At 40.9% G+C, this 13,253-nt stretch overlaps 1 long non-coding RNA gene across 1 annotated transcript; it reads right to left on the bottom strand.

Annotated features, from left to right (window-relative positions):
* Nucleotides 1-4,901: 4,901 nt before the first annotated feature.
* On the bottom strand, nt 4,902-11,467 carry LOC139026016 (uncharacterized). Its single transcript, XR_011477727.1, has 2 exons — nt 11,221-11,467; nt 4,902-5,640 (listed from the first exon to the last, which is right to left on the bottom strand). It is a non-coding gene; the product is annotated as an uncharacterized lncRNA (long non-coding RNA).
* Nucleotides 11,468-13,253: the final 1,786 nt, after the last annotated feature.

Below are 13,253 nucleotides of genomic sequence, written 5' to 3' on the forward strand. Positions count from 1 at the left end.
GTTTGAAGACAAGGGACTGCAGAACTGCTCTATTGTCATCAGAGGAGTGTCAAGAGGAGACGAGTCCTGCTACAAGTGTCTGTTTAACACCTTTTCAGATGGACCTATCAGTGGAACGATCTGCCTCAAAGTAAATGGTAAAAATCATGGATGGACCTTACTTTGACATTGTTTTTGTAAGTTTGACAATCAGTCTTAAGCCCAAATCCCACAGCCAATGACAAGAGAACAGGAAGAACCATCAACACTCAACCCTCAACATGATGACCCTGAAATCCAGAGGTCTAATCTAACACATATTCAAATGAGTTGCATTCCTGCATTGTTGTTCTGATGTTACTCATGTCACTTATATACTTCATAAACAAATATGAATTACCCTTATTTATACAGAACAATATGTTAATTACCATACATACAGAACAAGATGTCAATTACCCTCTTTACACACAACAATATGTTATTACCCTCTTTATACACAACAACATGTTAATTACCCTCTTTATACACAACAATATGTTAATGACCCTCTTTAAAACAGAGATTTGTTTTAAATTACCCTCTTTATATGGAACTATATGTTAATACCCTATAATATGTCTTCAAACTCCACTTTCCCCTCAAAAGGTAGGTTGACTACTGCTCCAAATCGTTTGCTATAGGAGCCAATGTTCACATTTTGCCCCTGTGTCATTTTTCCCCCAGGTGACTTGCAGCACGTCTTTGGGTTTCATGAGTTCACAGTTTAAGACTGCATTTTCTCCCAGGGTTGCTGTGACAACCTGCTGTGTTCTCACCAGATTAGAGAGCCATGCACAAAGAGAGTTACACATGACTTAAAACTACTACAACACACACACACACTTCTAGGATGTGCGTACAGCCCAGTACATCGCTGGGGCCGAGCTCCCTGCCATCCAGGACCTCTATACCAGGCGGTGTCAGAAGAAGGCCCAAACATTTTTTTGAAAGACTCCAGCCACCAAAGCCACAGACTGTTCTCTCTGCTACCGCACGGCAAGCGGTACCAATGCACCAAGTCTGAAACCAACAGGACCCTTAACTGCTTCTACCCCCATGCCATAAGACTTCTAAACAAGATTGCTAAATATCTAATCAAATGGCTACCCGGACTACCTGCTTTGACCCTTTTTTGCACTGACTCTATGCACACACACTGGACTCCACCCACACATTCACACATACTTACACTGACACCCCAACACACACTGCTGCTACTGTCTATCTATCCTGTTGCCTAGTCACTTTACCCCAATTACCTTGTACCCTGCACATTGACTGTTGCGGTACTTCCTGTTATTCACTGTGGATTTATTCCTTGCGTCACTATTCTTATTTATATTTTAATCATATCTTAAACTCTGCATTGTTGGAAAATGACATTTAAGTAAGCATTTAATTGTTAGTCTACACCTGTTGTCTACGAAGCATGTGACAAATACAATTAGATTTTATACAATATAGTGGTGTAGTACTCAGAATGGTCAGAAGGGGGAGTACAGAACTAGTCAATAATCTAGTCTCGGTACAGTAGGAGGAAGTTATGAACGAAGAGGCTTTTAAACTGACTGTAAGTATGGGTTCATGTGTTGAATTATTAAAGTTGAATTTAAAAAAACATGAGCTAGCGCACACCCAGAGAAAGTTGTTATGTAGAGGTGCTGACTAACGGCGAATAAACTTTAAGCTATAAAAAATAAAGAGTTGCACATTCCATACATTCATTTATTGGGCAAATCACCAGTTTCGGCATCACAGTGCCTTCGTCAGGGTAATGTCATGAATGCTTGAACMAGGTTACGTAGACAAACAGTGCAATTAGTGCAACCAATGACAATAGTGAGGAGTGTGTGATAATTATTAAGTTAATTAGAATGAATTGAGTGAAACTGTTAAAAAACAGTTTATAGCATATTAAATATATTAAGCTATTGTTATCATATGGAAACAATTAAATATTGTACATAATATTAGCATCAACATACATTATTGTTTAATTCAATTTCACATATATATTTAATTGTTTCCTATTTCATAAAAAAAAATGTTTAATGTAATATTTTGGTTCAACCCATAATAACGTATCCTCAACAGGGGACATATTGGGTATATTCTGATTAGTTGTAGAATGACTATATATCATTTATACAACTTGTCATAGAGAGAGAAAATGTTCATTAAAAGGGCCTGAGAAAGTCAATATTCAGACCACTAGGGGTCAGTTTTTCGATAGAATATCCAGTAGAAGCCTCCTTGTATAGAGGATCCCCAATGTTTCCTCCCTCCTCATGGTAGGGCAACATGCTCAATGCCTGTGTATTTTGAGGGAGGAGATGGGATGGTTAGCTTCAACAAAAGTGAGCTGCTACTGGATGGTCAAATGTTCTTACAACCTGATTTAGGCTGCGGTGTTCAGCTATGCGTTGTTTTATTGTCTTTTTTGTTGTCCTACGTAGGCTTTCCCACACATGAAAATGTGATGAGATAGATTACCCCCTTGGTCTTGATGAGAATGATCTCCCTCCAACAGAGATGTTGACCTGTGATGTTGTCTATGTCATGGACCTGTATGGTGTCTGATGTTGACCTGTATGTGGGTGTCTGATGTTGACCTGTATGTGGGTGTTGCCATGATTGACCATGTTGAGCTGTTGGGGTGTCGATGTTGACCGTGTATGTGGGTGTCCGATGTTGACCCTGTATGTGGGATTTGTCCGAATGTTGACCTGTATGTGGGTGTCCGATGTTGACCTGTATGTGGCGTGCTAGTTGCGGTGGTCCGATGTTGACCTGTAGTGCGTGTCTGATGTTGACCGTATGTGGGTGTCTGATGTGACCTGTATGTGGGTGTCTTGATGTTGACCCGAATGTGGGTGTCTGATGGTTGACCTGTATGTGGGTGTCTGATGTTGACGCTGTATGTGGTGTCTGATAGTTGGACCTGTAGTGGTGTCTGATGTTGACCTGTATGTGGGTGTCTGATGTTGACCTGTATGTGGGTGTCTGATGTTGACCTGTATGTGGGTGTCTGATGTTGACCTGTATGTGGGTGTCTGATATTGACCTGTATGTGGGTGTCTGAAGAAGGATGTTTTATAGTGCTTTTGCACTGTGCGCATGAGCCACATTTGTAGATCCCATTTGGAATGTGTGTCAAGAGTGTCTGAGTGGGCTCAGGGGGCAGCTCAGATTTCACCAAGCTATCTCCAATAATGCAACGTTGCTTATAGACCACTACTGGGCGTTCCTTTAAGAGATGTGCGATTTTTTTTGTCTGATTGCAGAATATGCCAGTGCTTTTTCAGGATTGCTTTCATTTTCTCCAAACACTTGGTGTACTTGGTGCAAAATACTGTTGTTGTTTTTCTTCTCTGGTTGAGATTCTAGCAATTTGAGATGTTTTAATCATTGCAGCATCAAGTATTCTGTTCTTGTAGCCTCATTTTAAATGTATGTATGTTTAGCATTGCTGTCAATCTGTCTGGTGGCCACAGATGTGTTTAACCCTGCATAACTGACTATATGGTAGACCATTATAGAGGGGAAGGATACTATCCGCACATAGCAGGGTATTGTGGTCTGTGGACTTTGTGTAGAAGTCTGTGGGCTTTGTGTAGAAGTCTGTATGTAATGCATCCTTCTCTTTGATGATGCATGGTGATTTTGAGGTATTCATTTACATTTACATTTACGTCATTTAGCAGACGCTCTTATCCAGAGCGACTTACAAATTGGAAAGTTCATACATATTCATCCTGGTCCCCCCGTGGGGAATGAACCCACAACCCTGGCGTTGCAAGCGCCATGCTCTACCAACTGAGCCACACGGGAGCCGTATTCAGGGCTCTTGTTTAATAGTTTGGACTTTATTTAGTTCCTGCTGACTTCCTTCCCAGAGCACAAAGACAGCCACTATGTCTCTTTTCCATAGGAAAGTAAGGTGTGTGTCTCTGTTTTGTAAAGGAGTGCTTCCTAAAATTGTCCCACATACAGGTTTGCATAGTTGGGAGGAAAAGGGGGAGCCCATGGCTACACCCCGAATTTGAAGGAAAAAGTCTGACTCAAAGACAAAGTCGTTTTTGGATAATACCAGTTCAGTAAGTTGTAAGATGTAATCATTGGATGGAGCAAGGGTAGTCTCTCTGCTGAAGGAAGTGTTGCAGCRCCTGCAAGCCTCAGTGTGTGGGATGTTAGTGTACAAGTTCTCCACATCAAAAGTGGCCAGCAGGGTGCCATCTGGTATCCTTCTAGTCTCTCTATCAATGAGATCATGTGACTAGTGTCTTTGACATAAGGATGGGAGATTCTCAACCATCGGTTTAATGTGGTGATCCACAAACTTAGAAATGTTGGACGTCACAGTCAATTGCTGCTACAATGGGTCTACCTGGGGAAGGAGACACTTGTTTGTGTAATTTAGCAACTGTATAACAAGTTGGTATCTTAGGAAATTTCACACATAGAAATTCACATTCTTTTTTTGGTGATTCCAAACAGCTTTCCACTGTAGATGAGATAATATGCTGGAATTCTGGGTTGGGTCATTATTCAGTTTGCGATAGAAGTCACCTTTAGATAGTTGTCGGCGATATTCATTCACATAGTCACATTTGTTTTGTATTCAAATTCCTTCTTCACATTTTTTCATGATAATCGAAGGATCTCACTGTAATATTTACATAAGGCCAGTTTGTGCTGTTCTTWRAAGGGAGTAGTACACAGCGTTGTACGAGATCTTCAGTTTCTTGGCAATTTCTCACRTGGAATAGCCTTCATTTCTCAGAACAAGAATAGACTGACGAGTTTCAGAAGAAAGTTMTTTGTTTCTGGACATTTTGAGCCTGCAATCGAACCCACAAAACATTGCTTTGTACACATGCTTCAAACATCTGAAAACACAATTGTTTTGGTTTAATAAAAATATATTTCACATTGGTTAAGATTATTCTCTACACTAAACATTGCTTGTTTTGTCACAAACTGAAATTAGGTGAACTACTAGAACTTTAGCAATCAGGAAATGGGAATTTCTGCATATCGCACCATTAATAAAGTGTAGAATTGCAGGAAAATTGTTAAAATGCAAAAGATTTCTAGAACCATAACATCTTTCTTGACAGACATGGGATTCGAACCAGCAACCCTCCAGTTGCTGGCCTGCCTCCTCTACACCAACCGKTCAATCGYGATCGAATGGTCAGTCTCCAAGGCATTCCTAGTCGATCACCAAACATTTCTGTAAAAAACCCAATGATAAAGCCTTGCCTTCCTATTTTTTTCCGKTTCACACCGATGGCGGTAGGTGCACTTGATTCAGCAGCCCTAGAAGGTAGAACTCCACCTACCAGGCAGGCCCAAAGAGCAAATCAAGTGCACCTATAGGACTACCGCTGGCCGCTCAGATCACCGGGTCTGCACAGTTTCCTTGACTCAGAAAAGGTTGTTGACCACTGCTCTAGGTTAACTACAGTTTTACCAGAGCAGTCTAGTCATCAGATAAGGAGGGCCTCCTGTAAGTATCTTTCTGACTGCGTATCCTTCCTGGATTTGGAATYAGCATATTTGTTTATTAATATCCCCATTAGCTTTTGCAGAGGCAGCAGCTACTCTTCCTGGGGTCTGCAAAAAAACACAAAACATGTAACAAAGTACTAAAAGGCAAGGAGTCACACACATTTTTTAAAAGCATAACCCTGAGGTTGGGAGTGGCCAGAGTACTGTAACCTCCAGCCCAGATGGTTCCTCTTTCATTTGACTCTTTTCTACAGTAACCCTGACTCAGACCCCCTGTTGGGCCACATAGCTAAGCTACTTGGTACAATTATAGAATGTTTTTCAATTGTGGGAACAAAGTCATGACGCAACAAAGTAATGAATCTCCTCGGCATGACGGGCATGACCACGACCCCTAACACCGGAAGGAGACTCAGGACCAGCATCGGGGAACTTCCTGCTGACTCAATTACCAGAATCGCACATACTTTGGGCATGTGAGAAGCATGTAGGGAAAACTGTAAACCTCTATGACACACACATACTACTGTAATAGATTTAAAATCTCTAAATAAAATCCCCACCCTATTCCCATAACATGGAGTCATCATTTCCCACATTGTAAAACATTTAATTATGTAAATTGACTGAAATGTATGCTGCTATTCTTGTTGCAGTTGTATTTTCTGTTCTTATCTTTTAGGCCTATGAATTAAGTGTAGGCGTGTTTAGTTTCTGGGGTGGAGCATTAGCAGCCAATTGGTTTAGAACTTGCTGTGGATATTAAAGTACTCTGGCCAGTCCCAACCTYAGGGTTATGCTTAAAAAATAAAAACATTTAAAAGAGCTCAGCAAAAATACATCAAAACACAGCAATCATTCAACAAACAATTATCCATGACCCASGCCGTCTACTTCATTCTCTTGCATCGTCTGATCGTGTCCTGAATTTTCTATCCATACCTTTTTATTGTTGTGCCACCTAGTGTTTGGTACTTGTTCTGTACCTTATGGTCCATATGCTGGATATTCTACATTAATTGATCAAAGAAAGATGTATACTTCAGAAAATGTATTGTCTGTCTTCAGTGTCTGTGTTTCTAGATTTAAGCATTGAGATGCAGCTGGAATCATCCTCTGGTTGAGTGAGACAGCTTCACATGTATCGATGTCACCACAGTAACATAAGACCACACCAGCCAACCAGAATATGAGGCAGGTACTTCCCAAGATATAATGAAAATGTTTTGTTCAGATTAAAAACACCTTGCTGCTCTATTTCTCCTTYYAGGGGTTTCTATGGCAACTACAMACATCCATTTGGCACCATACAGTGTTTTGACACTGTAAACAGTGACATATGCATACCCTGAGGGTCCGTGTCAGCTGTGGTRCAGCGGCGCTGGATCATACTGTATTTCCTGACGGACCTGTGATTCGAACCAGCAACCCTCTAGTTACTGGTCCGCCTCTCCAACTCTAGGCTACCTACAGTTCTACCAGATGACTCAGTACACATTTCAACACAATCACAGGATATCAAAGTTTACAGTAGCTTAGTCATCAGACAAGGAATGGCTACTGTMAGTATCATTCTGACAGATAAAGAGTGGCTACTGTCAGTATCATTCTGACTGCTCATCCTTTACTGGATTCAGCATAACACTTAACACTGAGAACATATATATATATACACACATATGTCAGAGCGGCATTGGACATCTCATATATATACTGTATTCTATACCACTGTATCTTAGTCCAATGCCTCTCTGACATACATGTATATATTCTTAATCCATGTCTTACTTAGATTTAAGTGTTTTTTGGGTATATGTTGTGAAACTGTTAGATATTACTCTACTGTCGGAGCTAGAAGCACAAGCATTTCGCTACACCCGCAATAAAATCTGCTAAACACGTGCATGTGACCAATACATTTGATTTGAGGCTGARAGTGGTCAGAGTATTGAAATAACCCTACAGCCCAGACAGTTTCTCTTTCATTTATGATTCTATTCTACAGTAACCTTGACTCAGCCCTCCCGCTTGGTCAAATACTATTCCCAGCTAAGACTGTACATAATCAGGTATGACAAGAGGAAAGGGTGATACCTAGTCAGTTGTATAGGGAAAGAGGGACACCTAGTCAGTTGTATAGGGAAAGAGGGACACCTAGTCAGTTGTATAGGGAAAGAGGGACACCTAGTCAGTTGTACAGGGACAGGGGGACACCTAGTCAGTTGTACAGGGAAAGAGGGACACCTAGTTAGTTGTACAGGTACAGGGGGATACCTAGTCAGTTGTACAGGGACAGGGGGATACCTAGTCAGTTGTACAGGGGGATACCTAGTCAGTTGTACAGGGACAGGGGGATACCTAGTCAGTTGTACAGGGACAGGGGGATACCTAGTCAGTTGTACAGGGACAGGGGGATACCTAGTCAGTTGTATAAGGAAAGGGGGATAGCGAGTCTGAATGCATTCAAATGAAATGACTTCCTCATTTAACCCAACCCAATTCTGCTCAGGGACAGACTGACAGATTTTTTTCCTTGTCGCTTCTGGGATTCAGCAGCAACCTTTTACCCACTCCTACCCACCAGGCTACCTGCCGCCTGAGATACAGGAGGAATTTATATGACATTTTATGAGAATATAATATGTTTTATGACAGCCTACAATAAACATCAGTATAAAAAAAAACATATCTAACTATGTTATTATACTAAGGTTATGACATTAGCTTCTAGTGATAAACTCAAAGATTTTTCGGTTTCACCTTTTCTATAATGCCTTTTGGATACAAGACTCTGGGGCAGTGGTCATCTTGCAAATTTGCTTTGACATGTGGGAACAAAGTCCCTCACTGCACATCCCCTCAGCATGCACATGACCCTTACCACCAGTCTGGTCTCATAGACGTAACATAGTAAAGCTAAATCCAGGACACTCAATATAGAATGATGTGTTTGGTATGGTTACATAAGACAGATGGTTACTTAATGCAAAAATGTATAACACAAATGTCTAGCGACTCAAAGGTTGTGTGTTGTGAATCTCATCACGGCACAACTTCTAGAGCATTTTATTAGCTAACCTTCCCTACTCCTAACCCTTCACAACCTTACTCCTAACCTTCCCTAACACTCCAACCTTCCCCTAACTCCTAACTCCCTAACTCCTAAACCTTCCCCTAACTCCCAACCTTCCCCTAACTCCTAACCTTCCTACTTCCCTAACTCCTAACTTCCCTAACCTTCCCCTAACTCCTAACCTTCCCCTAACTCCCCTCAACCTACCTCCTAACTCCTAACCTTCCAGAAATATTTATCAGTTTACTCCAATTGGGGGATCGGTGTAGGTGGTTTGCAGGGAAAAAATAAAAAGGTATACTCTTTAAAAAAGTATGTATGTCTATGTAGGTATGTGTATGTATATATGTGTATATGTATGCATACGTGAATGGATATATATATTTGCCCAAAAAAATATGGGGGATTGGAAATGATGCAGACAATTACATTGGAAACAACATTCTTTCCGCAATATTAGCTGATCCACCCCCCCCAAAAAATAAAAAATAAAATAATAATATAATAATAAAAAATAAAATCCTAACCTTCCCCTACCTCCTAACCTCCCCTAACCTTAACCCTAATGCCTAACCTAGCTAGAAATAGGTGATGGATATCCACAAATTAATCATACCTAACGAACGTAACGGATTGTACTCAATGGAGGTTTCAGATTTACATACAGAATAATACAACTTTCTGGTTGCACCCCAGAACAGCATATCCAATGACAAGCATTGAGTGACAAATCTGTAAATCCAATGACACACATAAGTAATTACCTTGAAACTATTGTTCTAGTCATTAGATCATACAGTACAATCCTCACCTCTTCCCAAAAACATGGAGTCCTATTTCCCACATTACAAAACTTTTTGTATGTAGATTGACTTCAGTTTATGCTTTGTTCTTCTTGTTTTTTTTTTTTACTGTTTCATCTTTTATACATATTAAGAAGACTATTAATCTGGTATTTAGGAGACTATATTGTTCTATTTTACCTGGAACAACGCAGGCTTGCTTTGGAACTAGCTGTGGTTACAGTAGCCTTAATAATGCCTTTGATGTGGTTGCCTTCAAGTGGAAAATACACAGTGCCAGTGAACCATGTTATGTCAACAGGGCATAACATGTACTTTTTGTTCGACCAAAATCTACCAGCTACTCAGATTTTTACAAAACAAAATGTGTTTTTTGCGCAAAGATTACACACACACACAAAAACGTATGAGCATGCTTTGTAATGTTATACTCGTAAGAAGAATGTGATATTTTGTTTAATTTCATTTTTTGTGACCTTCGACTTTTAACCAAAATATCATGACACAAATGTCCTGCCCCTTTAAAGGCGGGTGATTACCGTGGTAACGTGACTCGAGTCGTGTTTGTGCCTTTGAATTGAGTCAGTCTGCCCTTTAGAAGCATTGTTTTCTCTACCCTAGCAGTTGAAACTCAAACATACAAAATCAACCTAGCTTGTGAACAAAATGTAAATAGCCAGAAGAACACACGAACTGTCACTTCAATTATCATATTTTTTTCACGTAAATTAGAGCTATTTTTATGCCTGTGCACAGCGCTGCTGATATGGAAATGTATCTTCACCTCCGCTCTTCACGGGAGAAAAGCCTCTAGCCATGCAGTGTTGCAGCGCGAGGTGGAATAGGCTATTTAAGATTCGTAGTTCTTTGACTTTGTGCGATTAATTACCAGGTATGAAACAAAACAGCTGCTGCAGCATTTATTTAACTATACATGTGATCATACTTGACTTTTTTAAATTCACAAATGCGAGTGAAATGCTCGCACTGTGGAGCCATGACCACTCGTCAACGTGGCTGTTGAAATAGACATCTTTACCCGCAATGCCAAATCTACACGCGGGGGCCTGTATATCAACCACAAAGACATACAGTATTTTCACATTCTCTGGTTATTTTTAGTGCAGCTGCAGTATGACATTAAGCTTATGTGAGCACGAGCAGAAATACTCCTGAAATCAACTGGCAGTCCTGTCAGTGCGGGTATTGTTCTTGCAGGAGACCCATGAGCTTTGTCATTCGTCCAACTGTCGGCTGTTGGCTTCATAATTCCATCATAGCAAATCAATGCACTCATTTAACCTAGCAATATGCCAACTAGATCTCACGATCGGAGCCCTGCTCATAACAACGCACAAGATACAGTGATTACATTGTTATTGTGCACGCATCCATGACATTAAGCTATCGTCTGACCAAAGAGAAAGAAGAACACCATCGGTATTCTATCCATAGAAATAGAATCACGAACTCATTCTAGTTCCGTGACAACTTCATTATCGATGGTTTATTCTACAGTATGTCACGTTGGCTACAGGAAACATGGGGTCACTTTAATGTTACTAACGCCCAACCGCAGCCACCAACTTCACTTTCACTCAATATTTAAAAGGTCCAATGCCAGAAACATGATGCTGTCACACATCCACCAGCTGAGAATGAACACTTACCTAATTATCTTATGCGTGCTGTCTGAAGGTACGTTATTTTTCATGGATCTGACCAGTTGATTGTCGTATAAGATAAAGGAACATTCCCACGTTTGACAGGTCATTGATTTTTGTTAGTAAGGCAAACTTTTTTATTTACCTGTTAACATTCCTTCCATTTTCTAGCCGTCTCTGTCAACGTCGTAGCTAGAGGAGACACAGGCTTGACTTCAATGGCGACGCATATAATACCTGCACCCTTGCAGACCCGACAGGTGTGCTGCAAGTCACCTGGCAGAGGCTGTTCAAAACGACTCGGTGGAGAATCTGGCCACCTACAGCAAGCGGTTTGGCGCTCAAATCATAGACCCGCACCGAGGCAAGGTGGTTTTCACGAGGCATCTCTCAACTCGACGTCTATTACCGGAAACAATGTAACAGGCGGACGAAGCCTGCTATATTTGTTCCTTCAATGTTTACCCGATGGTTCAATACGCAAGCAGACTTGTTCTTACCGTTCAAGGTTAGCAACAAATGAATGACGAATTAACTAATTACCAGTTACTAATTAATTAACCAATTAACTGCTCAACGAATTATCCAGCCCTTGATTAGGCCTAGTTGAATCAGGTGTGCTGGTAGTATAGGACCTAAAGTCTCTGGGGGTATTCTTGGAGAAATCCGTTTGGGAAAACAGTCTATACAGTATTAACATAAAGTCGTAAACAATACAAATGATTCACAACTATAGAGCAAAATCATAAAATAGAGGGTAATGTTAGGCTTTGTTTACACAGGCAGCCCAATTCTGAAATTTTGTCCAATTATGGCAAAGGAGCTGATCGATTGGTCAAAAGACCAATTAGTGGAAAAATATAAGATTGGGCTGCTGTGAAAAACGAAGCCTAAAGCCCTTACATCTGATTCTTTGCCAAATACCATAATCCTTTAGTCAACCTTTATAGTATCACTGTAAAACGTTCCCCTGTAAAATTACAGTATTACACTGGCACCACAGTGGCCAGCTTAATACTGTATTTTTGCTTTACAGCAGAGATGCTGTAATAGTTTTACAGTACTATTTACCTTACTGAAAGACATATTACAGCATCCTTGCAGTACATGAAATGGATGCTGTAATGTTTTACAGTAAGGAAAATGGTACTGTAAAGCAAAAAGTATTAAGGATGCCAACTCTGGTGCCAGGATAATCTGGCAAATTTACAGCGAAATTCTACCTGAAATCTACATTTAAGAAAAAACACATTTGTAACTTACAATACATTTATTAAAATTGGTAACAAAATTAAATACGAATTAACAACATAATTGACAAAATAAGTAACAAGAAGTTAACCATATGTAACCAAATAAGAGAATCATTACACTAAGGTAAAAACGATATTGAGTTCCTGTGCGTGTGGGCTGTGGGGAGAGAGAAAGCCAAAGAGAGAGAGAGAGCGGAAGTTCAAATTGGACTGGGTGCCTTCGTGGATCTCCGATTCAGAGCTCCAACATGCAGGACTAAGTTAAATAAAACAATGGAAATGGCAATGGTATTTTAACCAGACACTACTACATTTTTTTATCTAGCTGTGCCAATAACACTGTGCACGCCCCGACCTGGCGCGAACAGGGACCCTCTGCACACATCAACAATCGCCCCACGAAGCATCGTTACCCATCGCTCCACAAAGGCCGCGGCCCTTGCAGAGCAAGGGGAACACTACTTCAAGGTCTCAAAGCAAGTGACGTAACCGATTGAAACGCTATTAGCGCGCACCACCGCTAACTAGCTAGCCATTTCACATCCGTTACACAACTCACCCCACTCTTTCTGCACCTCCTCCTTGCTGCAGCAACCATGAGTCCGGCAACAGGCATCAATGTAACAGTTTAACTTTAGTCCTCCCCTCGCCACGAACGGGCGCGAACCAGGACCCTGCACACACATCAACAACAGTCACCCACGAAGCATCGTTACCATCGCTCCACAAAAGCCACGGCCCTTGCAGAGCAAGGGAAACCACTACTTCAAGGTCTCAAAGCGAGTGACGTAACCGATTGAAACGCTATTAGCGCGCACCACCCTAACTAGCTAGCCATTTCACATCTGTTACACCACCAAATGTTTACGAACTACTGGTGAAGTGAACAGGTTTAGCTAATTGTAAATATATTGGAACAATGTTT

The sequence above is a fragment of the Salvelinus sp. IW2-2015 genome, unplaced genomic scaffold (assembly GCF_002910315.2).
Source record: "Salvelinus sp. IW2-2015 unplaced genomic scaffold, ASM291031v2 Un_scaffold3735, whole genome shotgun sequence".
Classification (NCBI taxonomy): domain Eukaryota; kingdom Metazoa; phylum Chordata; class Actinopteri; order Salmoniformes; family Salmonidae; genus Salvelinus; species Salvelinus sp. IW2-2015.